The following is a 21,163-nucleotide window of genomic DNA, read 5'->3' as shown; positions in this document are numbered from 1 at the left end:
GGCGGGTGTCAGGCAACCCTGCGCTCCCGCTACCCCGGCGCTGATCCGGCCGGGTGAGGCCTGTGGCCCTACTCAGGCCGGTTTCTGCTTCCCTAACTAATGCAGTCTCAGGTCCCGCGCAATTGGACTGGAGCAGAAGCTGTGCTCCCCTCACCAGAAGTCTTAAGATCCTGTGGCGGGTGTTGTGGGCAGTTGGCGAGTGTCAGCAGACCCTGCGCCCCAGCTGCTCAGGTGCTTTTCTGACCGGAAGAGGCTTGTGGCCCTGTGTGGGCCGGATTTCTCTCTCCCCAACCAGAGCAGTCTCAGGTCCCGCGTGATTGGACTGGAGCAGAAGCTGTGTTCCACTCACCAGCAGTCCCAAAATCCTGCGGCGGGGGTCGTGGGTAGCTGGCGGGTGTCAGGCAACCCTGCGCTCCCGCTACCCTGGCGCTGATCCGGCCGGGTGAGGCCTGTGGCCCTACTCAGGCCGGTTTCTGCTTCCCTAACTAATGCAGTCTCAGGTCCCGCGCAATTGGATTGGAGCAGAAGCTGTGTTCCACTCACCAGCAGTCCCAAAATCCTGCGGCGGGGGTCGTGGGTAGCTGGCGGGTGTCAGGCAACCCTGCGCTCCCGCTACCCCGGCGCTGATCCAGCCGGATGAGGCCTGTGGTCCTACTCAGGCCGGTTTCTGCTTCCCTAACTAATGCAGTCTCAGGTCCCGCTCAATTGGATTGGAGCAGAAGCTGTGCTCCCCTCACCAGAAGTCTTAAGATCCTGTGGCGGGTGTTGTGGGCAGTTGGCGAGTGTCAGCAGACCCTGCGCCCCAGCTGCTCAGGTGCTTTTCTGACCGGAAGAGGGTTGTGGCCCTGTGTGGGCTGGATTTCTCTCTCCCCAACCAGAGCAGTCTCAGGTCCCGCGTGATTGGACTGGAGCAGAAGCTGTGTTCCACTCACCAGCAGTCCCAAAATCCTGCGGCGGGGGTCGTGGGTAGCTGGCGGGTGTCAGGCAACCCTGCGCTCCCGCTACCCTGGCGCTGATCTGGCCGGGTGAGGCCTGCGGCCCTACTCAGGCTGGTTTCTGCTTCCCTAACTAATGCAGTCTCAGGTCCCGCGCAATTGGATTGGAGCAGAAGCTGTGCTCCCCTCACCAGAAGTCTTAAGATCCTGTGGCGGGTGTTGTGGGCAGTTGGCGAGTGTCAGCAGACCCTGCGCCCCAGCTGCTCAGGTGCTTTTCTGACCGGAAGAGGCTTGTGGCCCTGTGTGGGCTGGATTTCTCTCTCCCCAACCAGAGCAGTCTCAGGTCCCGCGTGATTGGACTGGAGCAGAAGCTGTGTTCCACTCACCAGCAGTCCCAAAATCCTGCGGCGGGGGTCGTGGGTAGCTGGCGGGTGTCAGGCAACCCTGCGCTCCCGCTACCCTGGCGCTGATCCGGCCGGGTGAGGCCTGTGGCCCTACTCAGGCCGGTTTCTGCTTCCCTAACTAATGCAGTCTCAGGTCCCGCGCAATTGGATTGGAGCAGAAGCTGTGTTCCACTCACCAGCAGTCCCAAAATCCTGCGGCGGGGGTCGTGGGTAGCTGGCGGGTGTCAGGCAACCCTGCGCTCCCTCTACCCCGGCGCTGATCCAGCCGGATGAGGCCTGTGGTCCTACTCAGGCCGGTTTCTGCTTCCCTAACTAATGCAGTCTCAGGTCCCGCGCAATTGGATTGGAGCAGAAGCTGTGCTCCCCTCACCAGAAGTCTTAAGATCCTGTGGCGGGTGTTGTGGGCAGTTGGCGAGTGTCAGCAGACCCTGCGCCCCAGCTGCTCAGGTGCTTTTCTGACCGGAAGAGGCTTGTGGCCCTGTGTGGGCTGGATTTCTCTCTCCCCAACCAGAGCAGTCTCAGGTCCCGCGTGATTGGACTGGAGCAGAAGCTGTGTTCCACTCACCAGCAGTCCCAAAATCCTGCGGCAGGGGTCGTGGGTAGCTGGCGGGTGTCAGGCAACCCTGCGCTCCCGCTACCCTGGCGCTGATCCGGCCGGGTGAGGCCTGTGGCCCTACTCAGGCCGGTTTCTGCTTCCCTAACTAATGCAGTCTCAGGTCGTGGCTTCATTTTCATTGAACTCTAAAAAGTCCTTAATTTCTTTCTTTATTCCTTCCTTGACCAAGGTATCATTGAGAAGAGTGTTGTTCAGTTTCCACGTGAATGTTGGCTTTCTATTATTTATTTTGTTATTGAAGATCAGCCTTAGTCCATGGTGATCTGATAGGATGCATGGGACAATTTCAATATTTTTGTATCTGTTGAGGCCTGTTTTGTGACTAATTATGTGGTCAATTTTGGAGAAGGTACCATGAGGTGCTGAGAAGAAGTTATATCCTTTTGTTTTAGGATAGAATGTTCTGTAGATATCTGCCAGATCCATTTGATTCATAACTTCTGTTAGTTTCACTGTGTCCCTGTTTAGTTTCTGTTTCCACGATCTGTCCATTGGTGAAAGTGGTGTGTTGAAGTCTCCCACTATTATTGTATGAGGTGCAATGTGTGCTTTGAGATTTACTAAAGTTTCTTTAATGAATGTGGCTGCCTTTGTATTTGGAGCATAGATATTCAGAATTGATAGTTCCTCTTGGAGGATTTTACCTTTGATGAGTATGAAGTGCCCCTCCCTGTCTTTTTTTATGACTTTGGGTTGGAAGTCAATCTTATCAGATATTAGAATGGCTACTCCAGCTTGTTTCTTCATACCATTTGCTTGGAAAATTGTTTTCCAGCCTTTCATTCTGAGGTAGTGTCTATCTTTTTCTCTGAGATGAGTTTCCTGTAAGCAGCAAAATGTTGGGTCTTGTTTGTGTAGCCAGTTTGTTAGTCTATGTCTTTTTATTGGGGAGTTGAGTCCATTGATATTAAGAGATATTAAGGAAAAGTAATTGTTGTTTCCTGTTATTTTTGTTGTTAAAGTTGGCATTCTGTTCTTGTGGCTGTCTTCTTTTGGGTTTGTTGAGGGATTACCTTCTTGTTTTTTCTAGGGCGTGGTTCCCTTCCTTGTATTGTTTTTTTTTTTTTTTCTGTTATTATCCTTTGAAGGGCTGGATTTGTGGAAAGATAATGTGTGAATTTGGTTTTGTCGTGGAATACTTTGGTTTCTCCATCTATGTTAATTGAGAGTTTGGCTGGGTATAGTAGCCTGGGCTGGAATTTGTGTTCTTTTAGTGTCTGTATAACATCTGTCCAGGATATTCTGGCTTTCATAGTCTCTGGTGAGAAATCTGGTGTAATTCTGATAGGCTTGCCTTTATATGTTACTTGGCCTTTTTCTCTTACTGCTTTTAGTATTCTATCTTTATTTAGTGCATTTGTTGTTCTGATTATTATGTGTCGGGAGGTATTTCTTTTCTGGTCCAGTCTATTTGGAGTTCTGTAGGCTTCTTGTATATTCATGGTCATCTCTTTCTTTAGATTTGGGAAGTTTTCTTCTATATATTTGTTGAAGATGTTTGCTGGTCCTTTGAGTTGAAAATCTTCATTCTCATCTACTCCTATTATCTGTAGGTTTGGTCTTCTCATTGTGTCCTGGATTTCCTGGATGTTTTGAGTTAGGATCTTTTTGCATTTTCCATTTTCTTTGATTGTTGTGCCGATGTTCTCTATGGAATCTTCTGCACCTGAGATTCTCTCTTCCATCTCTTGTATTCTGTTGCTGATGCTCGTGTCTATGGTTCTAGATTTCTTTCCTAAGGTTTCTATCTCCAGTGTTGCCTCATTTTGGGTTTTCTTTATTGTGTCTACTTCCCTTTTTAGGTCTAGTATGGTTTTGTTCATTTCCATCATCTGTTTGGATGTGTTTTCCTGTTTTTCTTTAAGGACTTCTACCTCTTTGATTGTGTTATCCTGTTTTTCTTTAAGGACTTGTAACTCTTTAGCAATGTTCTCCTGTAATTCTTTAAGTGAGTTATTAAAGTCCTTCTTGATGTCCTCTACCATCATCATGAGATATGCTTTTAAATCCAGGTCTAGCTTTTCAGGTGTGTTTGGGTGCCCTCGATTGGGCGAAGTGGGAGTGCTGGGTTCTGCTGATGGTGAGTGGTCTTGGTTTCTGTTAGTAAGATTCTTAAGTTTACCTTTCGCTATCTGGTAATATCTGGAGTTGTTATAGTTGTCTCTGTTTAGAGATTGTTCTTCTGGTGTTTCTGATTTCAGTCTATCAGCAGACCTGGGAGACAGGCTCTCTTTTCTGAGTTTCAGTGGTTAGAGCACTCTCTGCTGACAAGTTCTCCTCTTACAGGGAAGGTGCACAGATATCTGGTGTTTGGACCTCCTCCTGGCCGAAGAAGAAGGCCCAAAACATGACCTTTCCCAGATGCTCTGTTTTTTTGGCAGGTCACAGAAGCTGTCAGCTTCTGTGGTGCACACTCTCACCTGTGCAGACTATGTTCCTAAGTTCGGCGGAGTCCCGGATCCAAGATGGCGCTCCCTTCTCCCACACCAGTTCTTATCCAGATTCTTTTCTCTCTTTGACTCATATCTGAGTAAACTCATGTACAGCCCCGTCAGAGAGAAGAGCTCTGTCCTGAATGGTACACCTCCCTTCCAGAATCCTTATCCTTCTACAGTCTGGGTGCACCATGGCTTCCCTTCTGTTCATGGGACTCTGGTGACCACACTCCCCTCTCACCTTGGCGTTTGGTTCCTGTCATAGTACCAAGTTCCGACTTGCTCTAGTCTCCTGACTTCTTTCCATGTAACAACCAATTAGACTTAGAAACTAAGAGCGAAATTTGCATCTCTAATACCCCTCCCTACTGCATTCACTTACTTGCATGGTTATATCAAAATTATACTTTATTATATTAAATTGTAGATGATTTCACAGACACTATCACTTCTCTTAAAAATTAAAAAAAATATCCCTCGAAACACCTAAAATGAACCATTTTGTTAATTTTTAACATTCTACTTATTTCCATAAAACATGAAATCACCTATTTCTACAGAATTTTGAGATGCTATATTTATTTTCAATGAATGTGAAGTTTTTAATTGCCAAATTAAAATCAATTACCTTAAATGTCCAACTACCCCCTTTCCTCCTATTTGCTTTTAAGTGCATTTTTCTGAAATCTCAGTATCCTTTTAGAATTTCAGTTGATTTCTTTTCAGTATCTTTCCATTAATAACTCTTTGAGTGTTTTCTGAGAAAATACAATAGAGGTATTATATGTCTCATAAATGTTACATGAAAATAAAGTTTAAGCAATGCTATTTTTATTTCCAATTTTACAAATATAGAATAATGAAGTTGAGAAGCTAGAATTTCTGTAGTCATTTGTCATTCTTCAGACACTATTTTAATTAATGAATAAAAGAAATTGAAAATTTTAAATAGGAAATTGTTTGCTCATTGCCAATAGTTATCTATTAAAGATGAGAATCAATATTCTCCTATAAAAATGTAAATAAAGAAAGTTATTTAAAGATGATTAAAATTCCAGGTCATTGGTAACTGGCAGGCTGGTTCTGTTGAGACCTAAAAGAAGATGTTTAGCATAAACAACGGACATCCCAGAGAATCTAACTTGAAGATTCAGCATTCTCGAGCTGATGAGATAGTTCGGTGGGCAAGAGTATTTGCTATGCAATACTGGGGATCTGAGTTCAAATCACCAGCACCCAGCTTAAAACTGAGCATGACCATATGTGAACCTGTAGTCCCAGGCTGTGGTGAGTATAGAGGAGGCTCTGTGGTGTTTGTTGGTGATCAACCTTCTTCCAGGTTCAGTAACAGGCCTGTCTCAAGGAAATAAGGTGAAGCGTTATATAGAGCTGGATACCTAGTGTCATCTTCTGGCCTTGTCATGTATACACACACACACACACACACACACACACACACACACACACACACTGAAACAAAAACAGGATTTTAAAAACTCAGTGTTCTCAAAATCAATAGCCTGCCTTTCTTTGAGCAGACTTGCAGGTTTCATGTGACCACTGAGGAGAATTCAGGTGGAACCCAGCTAACTCCCCCACAGGACCACATGCTGTGCTCCTGTGCTCCCACCTTGTGCTGACCCTGCACACATCTTCACCTTCAACACTCTTATGTTTTATCCTCTGTAACTTGACAGAGATCAATTGTTCAGCACGAAAGATCATAACTCTATTTCCTCCTTGTAAATCCTGCACCCTGTCAAGGTCCAGCCCACAGGCTTCCTCCAGCAGGAAGCACTCAGGGTCATCCAGACAGAGGAACCTTCCGCAGTATACTCTGTGGACTGCTGCTGTGGGTAGTGGTGTCCCCTGTCCTGGGCTGTTTGGGAACATGCTTGTTAATGCTCAGGCACTTTGCTCTCCACTGGAACACAGTCCCACAGGGTAGTATTGATTGAGGATTCCTGTGTCTACTTTGCTCTGGGAACTAGTTTGAGTTCAGATACCATTTTTATCCCCCCCCCCGTGCTAGTATTTGATTGTGAGTATCTAATAATGCAGATAGGTAACCATTTATGGGATGTATGGAATGCGTGATGGGTTGCTGATAGAGTTTGTTCTATTCCTGTCTTAGCTTTTTATATTTGATCTAGAGCTGTGGCCTATGCTAGTGAGGTGATCAAGAGTGTTGGCTGGTAGAGCCTACCTTTCCCTGGTAGCCCCTGTGGGGGACTACTCTGAACAGATTTTTTTTTTAAGCCCAGTCAATGATATTCTGATGTCTATTCATCCCGAGCTGCTCAGGCAGCTCCTGTGAATGGGCATTTCTGTGAAATTCAGCTTTGAGCTCACATGCTGGTTTTATCTATTTATATTTATTGATTTGTATCTATATTTGTATTTAATGTCCTACATTAAACCAAAACTGTGGTTCATCTGTTTACACGGACCCCTGGGTCTGAAAGCACCACTTTATTTTTAATTCCAACCGTGTGCATGTCTCTCTTGCTCTTCTTCTCACCCTGAGTCTTTCCACAGAGCTAGCCTACAGTTCCAGCGGTTCCAGACTTCCCAGTGTCTCGAAACCGCAACCTTCTTCTCTGTTTGCCTCATCACCATGGTCCTGCCTGCACTTCGAGGAATTCTTGAGGGTGCTCAGCTCATGTTCATAAACGTACTTCCCACATATATGTGCAGCACATATAGGTCTCAGTGGTGGTGAGAGGATGAAATTAGTTGGGGGTGTACTTAGGGGAGGGATGAGGGTGAATATGATCAAAATACATAGTCTGTATACATAAAATACTCAAATGAATTCATTAAAATAATTTAAAATAAAATAAGATAAAAAGAGAAATTATTAAGCCAAAATCGTGTAATAAAATAAATTAATTTCTAGTTTTTTTTAAAAAAAGCATTATCTAGACTTTCAAAATAGCTGCAGCAATTCACGGCCTCACCAACAGTGAATGACTGGTGCCCTTTACCACATCATAACCAGCATTTGTTATCACTGTGTTCATGGTGACAGCCATTCTGGCTGTTGTTCCTGGTAGCTAAAGATGGTGAGTACTTTTTACCATTTACATTCACAGAAGCAATCAGTACTTCTGTAGCTTGTTAATTGGGTTGTTTCTTCCCCTCATCGGTTTTTTCTTATTTAATTCTTTGTATACTGTAGACACTAATTGGATGAATAGCTGGCAAAATGTTCTCCCTTTTTGTGGGCAGCATCTTCACTCACTTCACTGTTTTATTTCCTGTACAGAACTTTTTAGTTCCACGGCATACAATTTGTCTATCATTAGTCTTATTTTCTGTGACAAGAAAGTCTTATTCAGAAAGTCCTTACTTGTGTCTGTGAAGTGAAGCAGGCTCCTTATTTTTTCATCTTACAGTTTCAGGGTGTCAGATCTTATGTTAAAGTCCTTGATCCATTTACAGTTGAATTCTGTGCAGTAGACATTTTCTGGGAAGGGAGAATTATTCTTTGTTGAGGATGTGGCCACTGGTAGAATTCCCATGCTCTAGTGAATGGTCTCTGAGCCATGTAGGTAAGGCAACACTAAGAGACCAGTGAGTAATCAAAAATGGAGAAAGACATGAAATTGCGAGAAGCCATTTTGGGAAGCCAATTTGGGAGAATTGGAAGGGAAATGGAGGTAGATAATGAACATATTTCATTCTATACAAGTATGAAATTCTCAAGTACAAAGAAAGATAAAAAAGAATCATGAATAAAACTCAGGTGACAGCAGATGCTGGCAAGGATGTGGAGAAAGAGGGATACTCCTTCATTGTTGGTGGGATTGCAAGCTTGTACAACCACTCTGGGAATCAGTTTGGAGGTTCCTCAGAAAATTGGACATAGTACTACCAGAAGACCCAATGATACCACTCCTGGGCATTTACCCAGAAGAAGTTCCAACTTGTAATGACATATGCTCCACTATGTTCATAGCAGCCTTATTTATAATAGCCAGAAGCTGGAAAGAACTCAGATGTCCCTTGATAGAGGAATGGATACAGAATATGTGATACATTTACACAATGCAGTACTACTCAGCTATTAAAAACAACAAATTTTTGAAATTCTTAGACAAATGGATGGATCTGGAGGATATCATCTTGAGTGAGGTAACCCAATCACAAAAGAACACACATGATATGCACTCACTGATAAGTGGATATTAGCCCAGAAGCTCAGAATACCCAAGATACAATTTGCAAAACACATGGAACTCAAGAAGAAGGAAGACCAAAGTGTGGATACTTCGATCCTTCTTAGAAGGGGGAACAAAATACCCATGGAAGGAGTTACAGAGACAAAGTTCAGAACAGGCACTGAAGGAATGACCATCCAGAGACTGCTCCACCTGGGGATCCATCCCATAAACAACCACCAAACCTAGACACTATTGCAGATGTAAACAAGAGCTAGTTGACAGGGGCCTGATAAAGCTGTCTCCTGAGAGGCTCTGCCAATATCTGACACATACAGAAGTAGATGCTCACAGCCATCCAGTGGACGAACTACAGGGTCCCCAATGAAGGAGCTAGAGAAAGGACCCATGGAGCTGGAGGGATTTGCAGCCCTGTAGTAGGGTAAACAATATGAACTAACCAGTACCCCCAGAGCTCCCTGGGACTAAACCACCAATCAAAGAAAACACATGGTGGCACTCATGGCTCTAGCTGCATTACATGTAGCAGAGAATGGCCTAGTCGGTCATCAATGGGAGGAGAGGTCCTTGGTCCTGTGAAGGTTCTATGCCCCAGTATAGGGGACTGCCAGGGCCAGGAAGCAGGAGTGGGTGGGTTGGGGAGCAGAGAATTCTCAACAAAACATATCTTGATTGTCAGAGAAGCACTTAAAAAATGTTCAACAACCTTAGGTATTAGTGATATGCAAATCAAAATAAACCCCATGATTCCACCTTACACTCATCAGAATAGCTAAGTTCAAAAACTCAGGTGACAGAACATGTTGTCAAGGATGTGGAGAGAGAGGAACACTTCTACATTGCTGGTGGGATTGCAAGCTAGTACAACCACTCTGGAAATAAATCTCACAGTTCCACACAAAATTGGGAATTGTTTTACCCGGCTATACCACTCCTGAGCATATACCCAAAAGATGATCCACCATGCTCCAAGAACATATACAGTACCCTTATTTGTAATAGCTAGAAGCTGGAAACAGCCCATATGTCTCTCAACCAAAGAATGGATATAGAAAATGTGGTTCCTTTACACAATGAAATACTATTCAACTATTAAAAATCAGGACATCGTGAATTTTGCAGGCAAATAGATGGAACTAGAAAATATCATCCTGAGTGAGGTAACCCAGATCCGAAAGGACATGCATGGTGTGCACTCACTGATAAGTGGATATTAGGCAAAAAGTTCAGAATAGCCAGGATACAACTGACAAACCATGAGAAGTTTAACAAGAAGGAAGGCCCAAGTGAAGATACTACAATCCCACTTAGAAGGGGGTACAAAATAATCACAGAAGGCAGAGGGAGGAAGGGACCTGGATGGGAGAGGGAAGGGGGATGGGAAAAGGGGAACAGGATCAGGTAGGGGGGAGGGGACAAAAGAGAAGCCCAGCAGGCCAATAGAATGAATGAAAATATGCAGATTCTCAGGGTGTGAGGTGTGAGGATCTTGTACAGAGTTCCAGAGACCTGGGATATGAGAGATTCCAAAGACTCAATGGAGGTAACCTCAGCAAAAATGCCCAATGGAGGGGACAGGGAACTCAGAGTCTACCTCCAGTAGAAAACAGGGCCCCAAGTAGATGTATGGGGTTACCAACCCACAGTCAAAATTTCAGACCCAGAATTGTTCCTGTCTAAAAGAACTGCAGGGATAAAAATTGAGAAGAGACTGAAGGAAAGGCAGTCCAGTGACGAAGTTGGGATCCATCTCCAGGGGGATGGGGGTTGGGAGGCACCAAAGCCTGATACTATTATTGATGCTATGATGTGCTTAGAGGCAGGTGCATACCATGGCTGTCCTCTCAGAGGCCCTACCAGCAGTTGACTGAAACAGATGCAGATACTTATACTCAAAGATTGGACTGAAGTTGGGGACCCCTGTGGTTGACTTAAACAGAGTTTATTCTTTTAACTCTGAGTATTTTACTTTCCTACTATGTGCAGAGCATTGTTTAGTACTGGGGAAGAATCGATGGAGATGAAGGGGAGAGAGACCCCACAGGAAGACCAGCAGTCTCAACTAACCTGGATCCTTGGGAGCTCCCAGAGACTGAGACCAACCAGGTAGCATACACAGGCTGGTTCCAGGCCTGCAATACATATGTAGCAGAGGACTACCTGGTCTGGCCTCAGTCGGGGGAGATGCACCTAATCCTAGAGAGACTTGAGGCTGCAGGAAAAGGGGATGCCAGGGGGGCACCCTTTCTGGAGGCAAGGAGGAAGGAGAATGGGATGATGAACTGTGGGAGGGGGGACTGGGAAGGGGGTAATGGATGGGATTTAAGTTAATAAAATAATTAAATAAAAATGTAATAAAAATGTAAGAAAAGATATAAACACACACTCTACACACTTTAAGAACTGGCTGTGACTCACCTAGGGAAACTGTATGCTTCAATTCATCTTCTAGTGCCTTAGTCTGAAACAGAGTTCAAAATACAGAGAGACGATAAGGGAGCCTCTCATCAGGAGCAGGAACAGTATGTACAGGGTTTAATTAGAGCTGCTGAGACAGTCGAGAGCTAATAGAGACTCTGTCTGATTTTTTTAACACCTCTATCCCATCCTGTGTTGCTCTAATATATTATTAAATTACATAATCTGCACATTTTCTTTTTGTGAAATGGGAACTTCATGTCCTTGGGAAGGGAGCATTCCCAGATTAGCCCGCTTGCCTCTCTCTCTCTCTCTCTCTCTCTCTCTCTCTCTCTCTCTCTCTCTCTCTGTCTCTCTGTCTCTGTCTCTGTCTCTGTCTCTGTCTCTGTCTCTCTCTCTCTCTCTCTCTCTCTCTCTCTCTCTCTCTCTGTGCGTGCATGCACACATGTGTGCATCTGTATAACATGAGGTGAGGGCAGAGCTTCTTTCTGCACTGAGCATGTGCTAAGCCATCACATTTTGTTCTTTTCTCATTATGTGTTTGTTCTTTTAACTCTTAGTGTTTTACTTTCCTAGTATGGACAGATCTTTGTTTAATACTGGAGGTTGACAGATAAATGCAACACAGCATTCAGCATTTTCCTCCTAGAGTAGTAGGGGCAAAAGACATGCTGACAAATATCGAAAGCATCATAGCTTTCAGAGATCCACAAACATTCAGAGGACCACCCTCCTGCAGAGAGGGTATGTTAGTAAGGGTTCTCTAGAGTAACGGAACCAGCACAATTAATATGTGTATTAAAATCACTTTGGAAGCTGGAGAAATGGCTTAGTGTTAAGAGCACAGCATATTCTTCCAGAGGACCCAAATTCAGTTCCCAGCACCCACACGTAACTCATAACTGCCTGTACCTACAGGTTTAGGAGACCTACTGACTCACATACATCTCCACACACATATACACACAAAGTTAAAAATAAAACAATCTTTCAACAATAAATAAAAGAATTTATTAAATTAGCTTACCTTGAAATAGTAACAACAGCTGTCCAACACTAGGGAGGCTAAGAGTCTGCTTGTTACACAGTCTTTGAGATGGGGTTGCTCAGCAGTTAGTGTAATCCCACAGTAGCTGACTTTCACATGGAAGCTGAGAATCACCCCACAAGGCTGGGTGTGTCTGCAGTCCTCAAGACTGTGTGCCTCTGAAAGACTCAATATGGTATCAAAAGTCTGGAGCAGCAGATAAAGATGGTAAGGAGTCAGTAGTAGTAGTAGTAGTAATAATAATAATAATTAATAATAATAATAATAATAGTCTGTAAATGCTAGTTCTGCTATCAGAGGAGTCGATAGCAGTAGAAGCAGCAGCAGCGGTGGTGGTGGTGGTGGTGGTGGCTGCAATAATGGTGTGAGTCAGATTGGGTTTCAGTGAAGACCCCAGTTTACTCTTGAATAAAGGAGCCATCCAAAACTTCGGGATGCCTGCTGCTCTCTGTCCACCCTTCAGTCCCCACACCTCAGGCTTCCACAGGGCCTGCAATCTCAGAGATTTTATTTTGGTCTGGCAGTTGGACCAGTTTGTTCGAGTGGCATGAAATATGTTGTCTTGCCATGCACGCTACTATTAACATGAGGGGTAGTTACTAAGGTAAGAATCCATTGCCAAGTCATAAAAGGCTCATGAGTCACAGATGGCAGGACAAGCTCAAGCCCAGCTGGTGTCTTGCTACAGGCCTCATGGTATTCAATTCTTCTCTTTAGAATCTTGGATGGGCTCTGCATTGGTCATCTTTAACTATCAACTTCCCAGAATCTAGAACTGCCTGGGAAAGATTCTGAAGAGCTGTCTAGATAAGATTGGCCTGTGGACATGTCTCTGGGGGGTTGCCCTCAGTGTTCCTTGATATACAAAGACTCAGCCCAACATGGGTGACAGCAGCTCCTAGGCTGGGGGTCCTGAACAGTACAAGAGAAGAAAGTTATCCAAGATAGCAAGCAATGTTAGGCATTTACTCTTCCTTCCTTCCCTTAACTGTGGATACGGGGCTTTAGGTTCTTTCTTTGATGTCCTACACTAATGGTCTTTAACCTGGAATTGGACTCAAATGATACTTTCTTCTCTAAGTTGTCTACAAGAGAAACAAAACTAGAACATTCTGCCTCAGAACACAGTCTTCCTCAAGATTCAATTTTCCCTAATGTTCTCACTTAATTTGGGAAGGCACTGGGGGAAGCTGTTGTAAGTTCATAGTGTACAATCAACTGTCAATCTGCTATTTCTCTGCAGGGTCCTGGGCACCTGAGAGTGCTGAGGTCAGTGTACAGGGAAGCTGCATGCACACCAGGACTTCTCTGGATCTCATAGCAGTCTTTACCAGACAGGGAAGACCCTCTCAATGATATAAGTTTGAAATCCAGTCCTTATTGCAAGCAAGACAGAGACTGTCAGTCTAGCTCTGGTACTAATGAGTACAATCATCAGAAGAAAGAACACTTAACCGCTCATTCACTGGACAAAGTTGAATCAGAAACAATAATTAATCTGTGCTCACAAAGGGCTAGGTACAAATGAGATGATTCCCTTGCTATCAGTGGAGTAACTTTTGCTAATGGTGGAATCATGATTCCCTTCTTGTACATTTGTGAGAGAAGAACCATTTGCTATGCTATGAGTATAATAAACTCTTCTTGCTGGAAAACTGATAACAACATAAGTATACAATATATGTTAAATAGGAGGCAAAGGGGATATAGAACAGTCATTCTTCTTGGTCCCATTCATTAATATATATTAATATATAATGATTTATATAAAACATGTATGTATAAATACATACATTTATACATGCAATATAAACATATATTATAATACAAACATGTATATATAAAATATAAATATATAACCACACACACATATATAATTATTATTATTTTTTTTACTCTTTCTATTACACTTTTTTTATTGATCATATCAATCAGCTATACAATGTTTAGCTTGTTTTAATCTGTGTTAAACTCCAATCCTTTGTGTCTTGCTGTTCTGATTTTTGTTGAATTGCTTTCTTTGGTTCCCTGGGCATCCTTTTTTTTAAATTATTAGATATTTTCTTTATATACATTTCAAATGCTATCCTGAAAGTTCCCTATACCCTCCCTCCGCCCTACTCCCCTACCCACCCACCCACTCCCGCTTCTTGGCCCTGGCGTTCCTCTGTACTGGAGCATATAAAATTTGCTAGACCAAGGGGCATCCCTTCCCAGTGATGGCCAACTAGGCCATCTTCTGCTACATATGCAGCTAGAGATACGAGCTCTGGAGGTACTGGTTATATTTATATCATATATATGTACATTGCAGCCCTTTGTTTTTCTTGAGACAGGGTTTGGAACTCAATAAGTATCTCAAATCCTCCTGCTTCAGCCCCATTAGTCTTGGGATTATAGAATAAGCCACCTTGTCTAGTCTGTACCCCAATCTCAAGTAACAGCACACATGGGAGAAAAATACCATAACAAAACAGTTTTTCTTGAACATTTTTGGAATTTCTGATTGGAATTATTGATGAAATATATTGAGTAATTCCAAAAATTGGTAAAAGACATGGAAATAGTAAATTTTCATTACTGCAGTGAGTTAAAGCCCTTTAGCGGTACAGTGCGATGGTGAGGGTGAAGCAGTCTACAGGGATGGAACAAGCTTCTGTCTCCCTCAAATCAGCCCCCAAAGTGGTGCTCAACAATCAGTGGCTGTGCCTAGAGGATGTTTAGTGATGTCTAGAGACAGCTTTGAGATTGAGAGACAGGAGTGAAACTAGTGTCTGTTAAGTAAAGGTTAATATTTTTCAGTACCCCAGTACATTCAGAACAGCCACGAAGAACAACCAGGACAAGATGTCAGTGCTGTGAACCATCTATGGCCATAGTGTTTTGTGAGGCAAATCACCCCAAAGTTCATACTTGAGACCTGTCTGCTGTAGCATTTAAAGCCAGAGGGGAGGCACAGAATAGCAGGGGCAGAAATATGCTTTAGCTTAATAGGGCCAGATTAAATCAAATCTCCCATCTGGCTTCCATGTTGGGGCCAGCAGAAGTCTTAAGAATACATTTCCATGGCTTGGGCAGGATCTAGTGGTGAGGAGCTCCAAATGAATATTGAATTTGGCACAAATACTAGGTTTTGTTGGATGTTTGCATATAATTTTATTAATTCAACTTTTACCATATTCCAATATTTTTGGTGAACATGGGGCTTTCAAATCAGCAGGCCATCTGTTGGAGATGTGGCAGGAACTCTTCTGCCAAAGATCTGGAAAGATGCTAAGCTGCGGAGTTGGAGTGGTGCATATTGTCTTCATAAAATACACGAAATAATTAAAATGCTGCATTTGCAGTTGTCTGGATGAATTGTCAAACTCTCTCTTTCATTTTATGCTAACAAGCTTATGAGCATTTAAATCAACAGGAAGTGTGCTTTGAGAAACAGTTTTCTGTAGAGAAATGCCTGTACAAGTGAGCTAAAAGATACTGGTTATTGCATATAAGGAATGCTTTGTACTTAATGTGAATTGTAATATTGTATGCATAAGAACACTCTTAGAGTGCGCATGTCTGTTCCTTAAGATCCACCTGCACAGGCCAGAGGGATGCTCTAGCTTGTGGATGCATATCATTTTCATGGAACTATCTCACATACAAAACTTCCAAAGGGCTTTCATTTCAGAACCCCTGGATGGAGCTCTCATGCTATGGATTTCACGTGTATTATGTGTGTGCCCACACATGCACGAGAAGTGCATGTATATGTGCACTTATTTCTAAAAGCAAAAGCTAATGAGCCTCAGGTTGATTTGTTCTGGAGCTATCCATCTTCTGTGAGACTGGACCTCTCAGTAGAATCTGGGGCTCTGCAATTAGGTCAGGCTGACTGGCCAGGGTGCCCCAAGATCCTCCTGTCTCCATGTCCCCAACAGTTAGATTACAAGCAGATATAACTACTCCTGACTTTTTGTGTGTTCTGGCCATCTAACCCACGTCCTCATACTTGAGTGACAAACACTTTACCAGCTAAGCCAACTCCACAGCCCTCTCCCTTTAAACAGGGAGACACCAGTCCTATGTAATGGATGATCTGTGTCAGTGGAGTTAAGACTGTCTTTGTCATCATTAGATATGCTTCTTAATGCTGTTTAAACACATGTGTAACGACCTTTAAGCACTAGTGCCCGTTGAAGTTTTAAGACACCAATGCTTCCATAGTATAAACAATAAACTATGAATTAATGTGATATTTATCTTTCTCTCCTGGCCCTTTTCCAGGAGATTCAAATCCTGCACTTGTGCCATTTAGAAAAAGGTTTTAACATCTTCAAAACTTAGAGTTTAGAATTCTCACCTACAATCAAAATAAAGAGAAAGAGTTCTCCTGGATTCAGGACTTACACTGCTCACTGAAGCCTACTTCCCACTCCCCCACTGTCTGAGAAGGCAGCCCAGAGGTTTTCACATCTGCTTCTCCTTCTGCCTAGAAAGCCCATCTCTCAGCTAGGCCCATGATTCTCTCTTTCAGTTAACCTTTTACCCAAATGTGAATACTTCTCAAGAGAAGAGCTCCCTGGTTTTTCTTTTTTCTTTTTTTAATCTTCCCTGGCTCTTTGATGGTCTTGGGTTTATCACCTCTAGCATCTATTGGGTTATGTCTGTTTTCTTTCTCTTTTACTATCTTGTGTTTTTGTGATGTGCCATACATTGTACAATGTATATTGTGCATACAGAATATAATTCCATCACTACAAAGATCCCTGTGTTTATGATTCTTCTGCTGCTCATGTTTAAACTCTCTTGGGGTATATTTCACATCCTACTTAGCCATGGTATCTATCAGAGTGGAGTGTGTTCGCCACTAACTACTGGTTGCATTAAAATTAATGAATAAATTAAATATCGAATGCATTTCCAACTATTTAAAAAGGCCTATGCATTTATTTAACTCATATGCGTATGTGTATACCTGAGTGTATAGTTGGTGTGCCATTTGGATGCAGTGTCCATAGAAATGAGAAGAGGCTGTCAGATCCCTTGCAACTGGAAATACAGGCAGCTGTGAGCAGCCATGTGGGTGATGGGAACTGAACCTAGAACTTTAGGAAGAACAGCAAGTACTTTTTAACCACTAAGCCATTTCTCTACCCTTGTCTTTCACAATTTTTGTGGGCACTGTCAATTGTGGTGATCATTGAAATCTGCAGTGCTTGCTGGGTTCCCTCTGCTATCATCTGAATAAAGCCTGCTGTAACTCTCCCATGTATGTCATGCTTGTATCCTAACTTGCATGTGAGAACACCAAGCAAAACAAAGTGATGCTATCCACTCATCCCAAATCCTGGGACATTGATCCTGGACCTGTGATTTTCATTATTTACACTGTCCCATGTGAGGTTGGCCATCAAATAACAGTGTCACTGTATTTATCACAACATCAGAGGCCATAAACATTTATTTGCTTTTACAACCGATAGTTAATATGCTTCACAGGACACAGAACACTGTGATTTTATGAATCTCACCTCCCTTCAAGGAAAACAGTTTAGCTTGTACTACCAAAGAAACACTAGTGATACAAGCACTGTAAACCCCTGGAATACACACTTGCAAATATTTGGCCATGGAATGAACCACAATGCTTCTGGCTTCTTGCATTTTGAATTCTTTACCCAGCCTACAGAATCAGTCGCTGCTGGTGGGATGCAGGTGATTCTTGGGGCTCCTTCTAAAATGCTAGATGAAGGGAAAATGATTGTAGTGATAATGAGTTTTGTTCCCTGAGGTTCAGGCAACAAGCAGTTGCTTTATTATTCTGGAATAAAATACTTTACACTATGCATCCCGGACCATTTTAGGTAAGTGATCATTTTCACAGATGCAAAGCATTCCCTCAGAGCGATGTCATTGGTTAGAATTGATCTCAGAAAGGCAGGCAGTGCCAGGGAGACCGACCAATGTTTGTGCATTCTGTGTTAAATGGCTTCAGTGCTAATGGCCTCTGTAAGCACAAAAAAACCTGTTTGCAAGAATCCAAAGCACTTTAGATATGTTTAAAGAGAGATATTTTTTTTTTCGTGACCAGAATAAATCGGTCAAGTTCACTGTGAAACTCCATGCAGAGGTGTAAATTTAAAGAGATGGCCACTCAAACCATGCTACTTCAGTACTTTGAATGAGAATGGCCATAAGATGAAATATTTGAATGCTTGGTCCCTGAAACTGTTTGGGAATAATTAAGAGGTGTGGCCTTATTGGAGAAGGTGTATCAGTGGGAATGGGTTTTGAAGTTTCAAAAGTCCATGGCAGACCTGTCTTGCTCTGTCTCTCTGCATCTAGGAGAACAGATATGAGCTCTCAGCTACTTCCCCAGTACTATGCCTGTCTACCTGTAAACACACTTCCTGTCATGATGATCATGGACCAACCTCCTGAAACTGTAACAAGCTGCAGTTTATTTGTGGCCTTTGTCATGGCTGTCATCACAGCAATAGAATGGTAAGTAAGACAAGTACTTCGTACAAAGACCCATTTAATGCCTTATTAAGCATTCTTTTAAATATACACTAATTGGGATAAAAGTTCATAATCACTGTCAACCCAACTAAATGACTGGCTAACTTCTCTTTGGTGGGTCCTTGTTGGTTTTGTTACCATATGTCGGCTAATTTGGTGTAATCATTACCAGAAGTCCTAAGATCTACCAGCTGTAGGATGGCATCTCCTCTACATACTTCTTTCATCCAATGGTCTATAGATCAATGTGGTTTGCCCTAATGATAAACTTAGATGGGTCTGATAACGGCCAGAGAACATCAGCCAGATTCGAGTAAAACTCGTCTCACTTGTTAGATGATTGACAGACTCAGAGCCATGGGTCCGTCCATGTTATACAATGGTAAATAGAGTTTTATGCAATACTGGCCTTCCACCAGTGTTTTGAATATCAGAATTGGCCTCTCATGGTTAGCTTCATACAGTCACCTGTTTTTGGAGACATAGCTGCTGATCTTCACAGAATCTGTCTATGGGATAAGAGAATTTATATACTAGTGCCATTTTCAGGCTGGTAACCTCATTGTTCTGGGAAGCAAGAATGTTTTTAGTTTTTTTTTTTCCCAAGAAAATATAAACTGATACCTTCTCTTGATTGCAAATTCCTACAGTTATTCGGCATTTTAATCTTAGTTATTGTTCATATTTAGTCATCAATTGTTCTCACCTGTAGCAAAGTACTTACTTAAAACACTATATGGTGAATATATATATATATATATATATATATATATATATATATATATATGTATATCCATAGACAATTGTCATTCTCAGCCTTAATCAATGAAGTCGTTTTTTCCCCAGTGGCTAATCTGGACAGTTGAGTGCCCGGCCCCAAACACGGTGTTTATGGCATTCTGTCCATGGTTCTGAGGAGGAGTGGGATGAGTGAAAAGCGTATAAGAGCTGGAAGGAGAAGAGCTGTAGAATCTGTCTTCTGAGCAATGCACAGCCATTGCGAGCATGCACTCTCAACAACTGATGCCATTAGTGAGTCTGCACAAGAATGGACCCATCAACAACCAGAGAAGGTAAAAACACAACTTGGGGGGGAGGGGCCTGTCCCTCACTGCTGAGCTATTTCCTAGATATGGTAAGGAATCCTCATTATCCTAATATGTATGTAACTTAAATCTGAATAGGGATGATGACATTCTGGTCTGTGTACTGGACACTATCCATGGAGATCTGTAGGGCTCTGCCTGTGAGCTTGAGTGGCCAAATTGTTGCTCTCTCCAAAGGGGAAGGGGAGGCAGATCAAGGTGAGCTGTCAGGCCTCTTTCACAGCTGCTACCGCTCCAGAGTTGCTGTGGTGCGATGGGACTCGGTTGGCCAGCAGGGCACAGCTGAGCTTGAGTAGCTTCTGGCAACAAAAGCTTCCAGAGAGAATTCTCTTCTCCAGTGTGTTACAGCTCTGTACAACAGACACTCTCAGACAGTCTTTGAAGAAATAACTCATGTGTGTTTTATCTCTTTTGGACAGGATCTTATTTATATACATTTTGGGATGGGTAGGGTCTAAAAGCAGCTGCTTTCTATTGGCTTGGTCGGATCTGCATGTGGAGGTGGAGGGGCTTCAGGCCCTGCCCCTAAGTGACTGATTGTCACAGTCCTCTCCATGGGGTGTCATGGCCACATGTTCCAGGACAGGAACCTGTTCAGGAGTAGATGAAATCCCCACCGTCCTCAGGTATGAGAGTACTGAGTTTCTAAATGCACTCAACCCTACCAAGGTTTTCTCTGGTGACTAGGCTCCACTTACCCTACTTGCTATCTGGTGATAGCATTAACTTGGTGGACTATGCCATGCAGACACAACAATGCAAGGTGAGTAAGCAACCTTGAATGGGATAGTGCATAACTCACTTTGAGAAAGTTCATTTGACCCTTCAATGACAGTTACAAGAAGCCATACTCAGTAATAAAATTACAGAGCAAATACGATAGATTTCAACATTAACAAAAATAAGAGCAATAATAAAGTTAACAGACATTGCAGTGCTATATATTATTTTAAAAAATCACACTTGTCTGAAATTTACTCATAGATTGTTAGACAACAAGAACGGCTCATTCCTGAGGAAAGGAATTGTGATGACTGGTACTTGGAATGCTGGAGAAGGGCAAATTCTTGCAGAAGGAATGAATAGATAGACTAAGAAAAACCAGTTGCTTATGAAATGAGTAAAAGAGAAGAGCCGGCCTGAAACAAAAGGGGATGGAGTTACTGTGGGAGAGCAAGAGGCTTGGAGCCACACAGAATGCTTCCCTGCATCTGGGAGAATGCTTCCCTGCATCGTGAGCTTCACACAGGCAGCCCATGTGGGCAAAGGCATCCTGCCTTCACATCCTTCAGACATTCTAAGGGGCACCCTGCGTCACAGGCAGCACCTCAGAACAAAGGCACCTAGCAGATTAAGCATTCATGCTGCAGAGCATGCTCATGGGATGTGCTTTCTCTGAGTGGCTGTAGTTAACAACTCCTCTGATTTAATATGAGCTGTTAAAAAGAATCACGGCGCTTCCACCAAATTACCATACCACTAAAAATGTTCCTCAGCCTGTCAGTGC

Source organism: Mus caroli, unplaced genomic scaffold, assembly GCF_978045245.1.
Source record: "Mus caroli unplaced genomic scaffold, Mus_caroli_1 scaffold_14, whole genome shotgun sequence".
In the NCBI taxonomy this organism is placed as follows: domain Eukaryota; kingdom Metazoa; phylum Chordata; class Mammalia; order Rodentia; family Muridae; genus Mus; species Mus caroli.
This window is presented reverse-complemented; position numbering follows the sequence as displayed.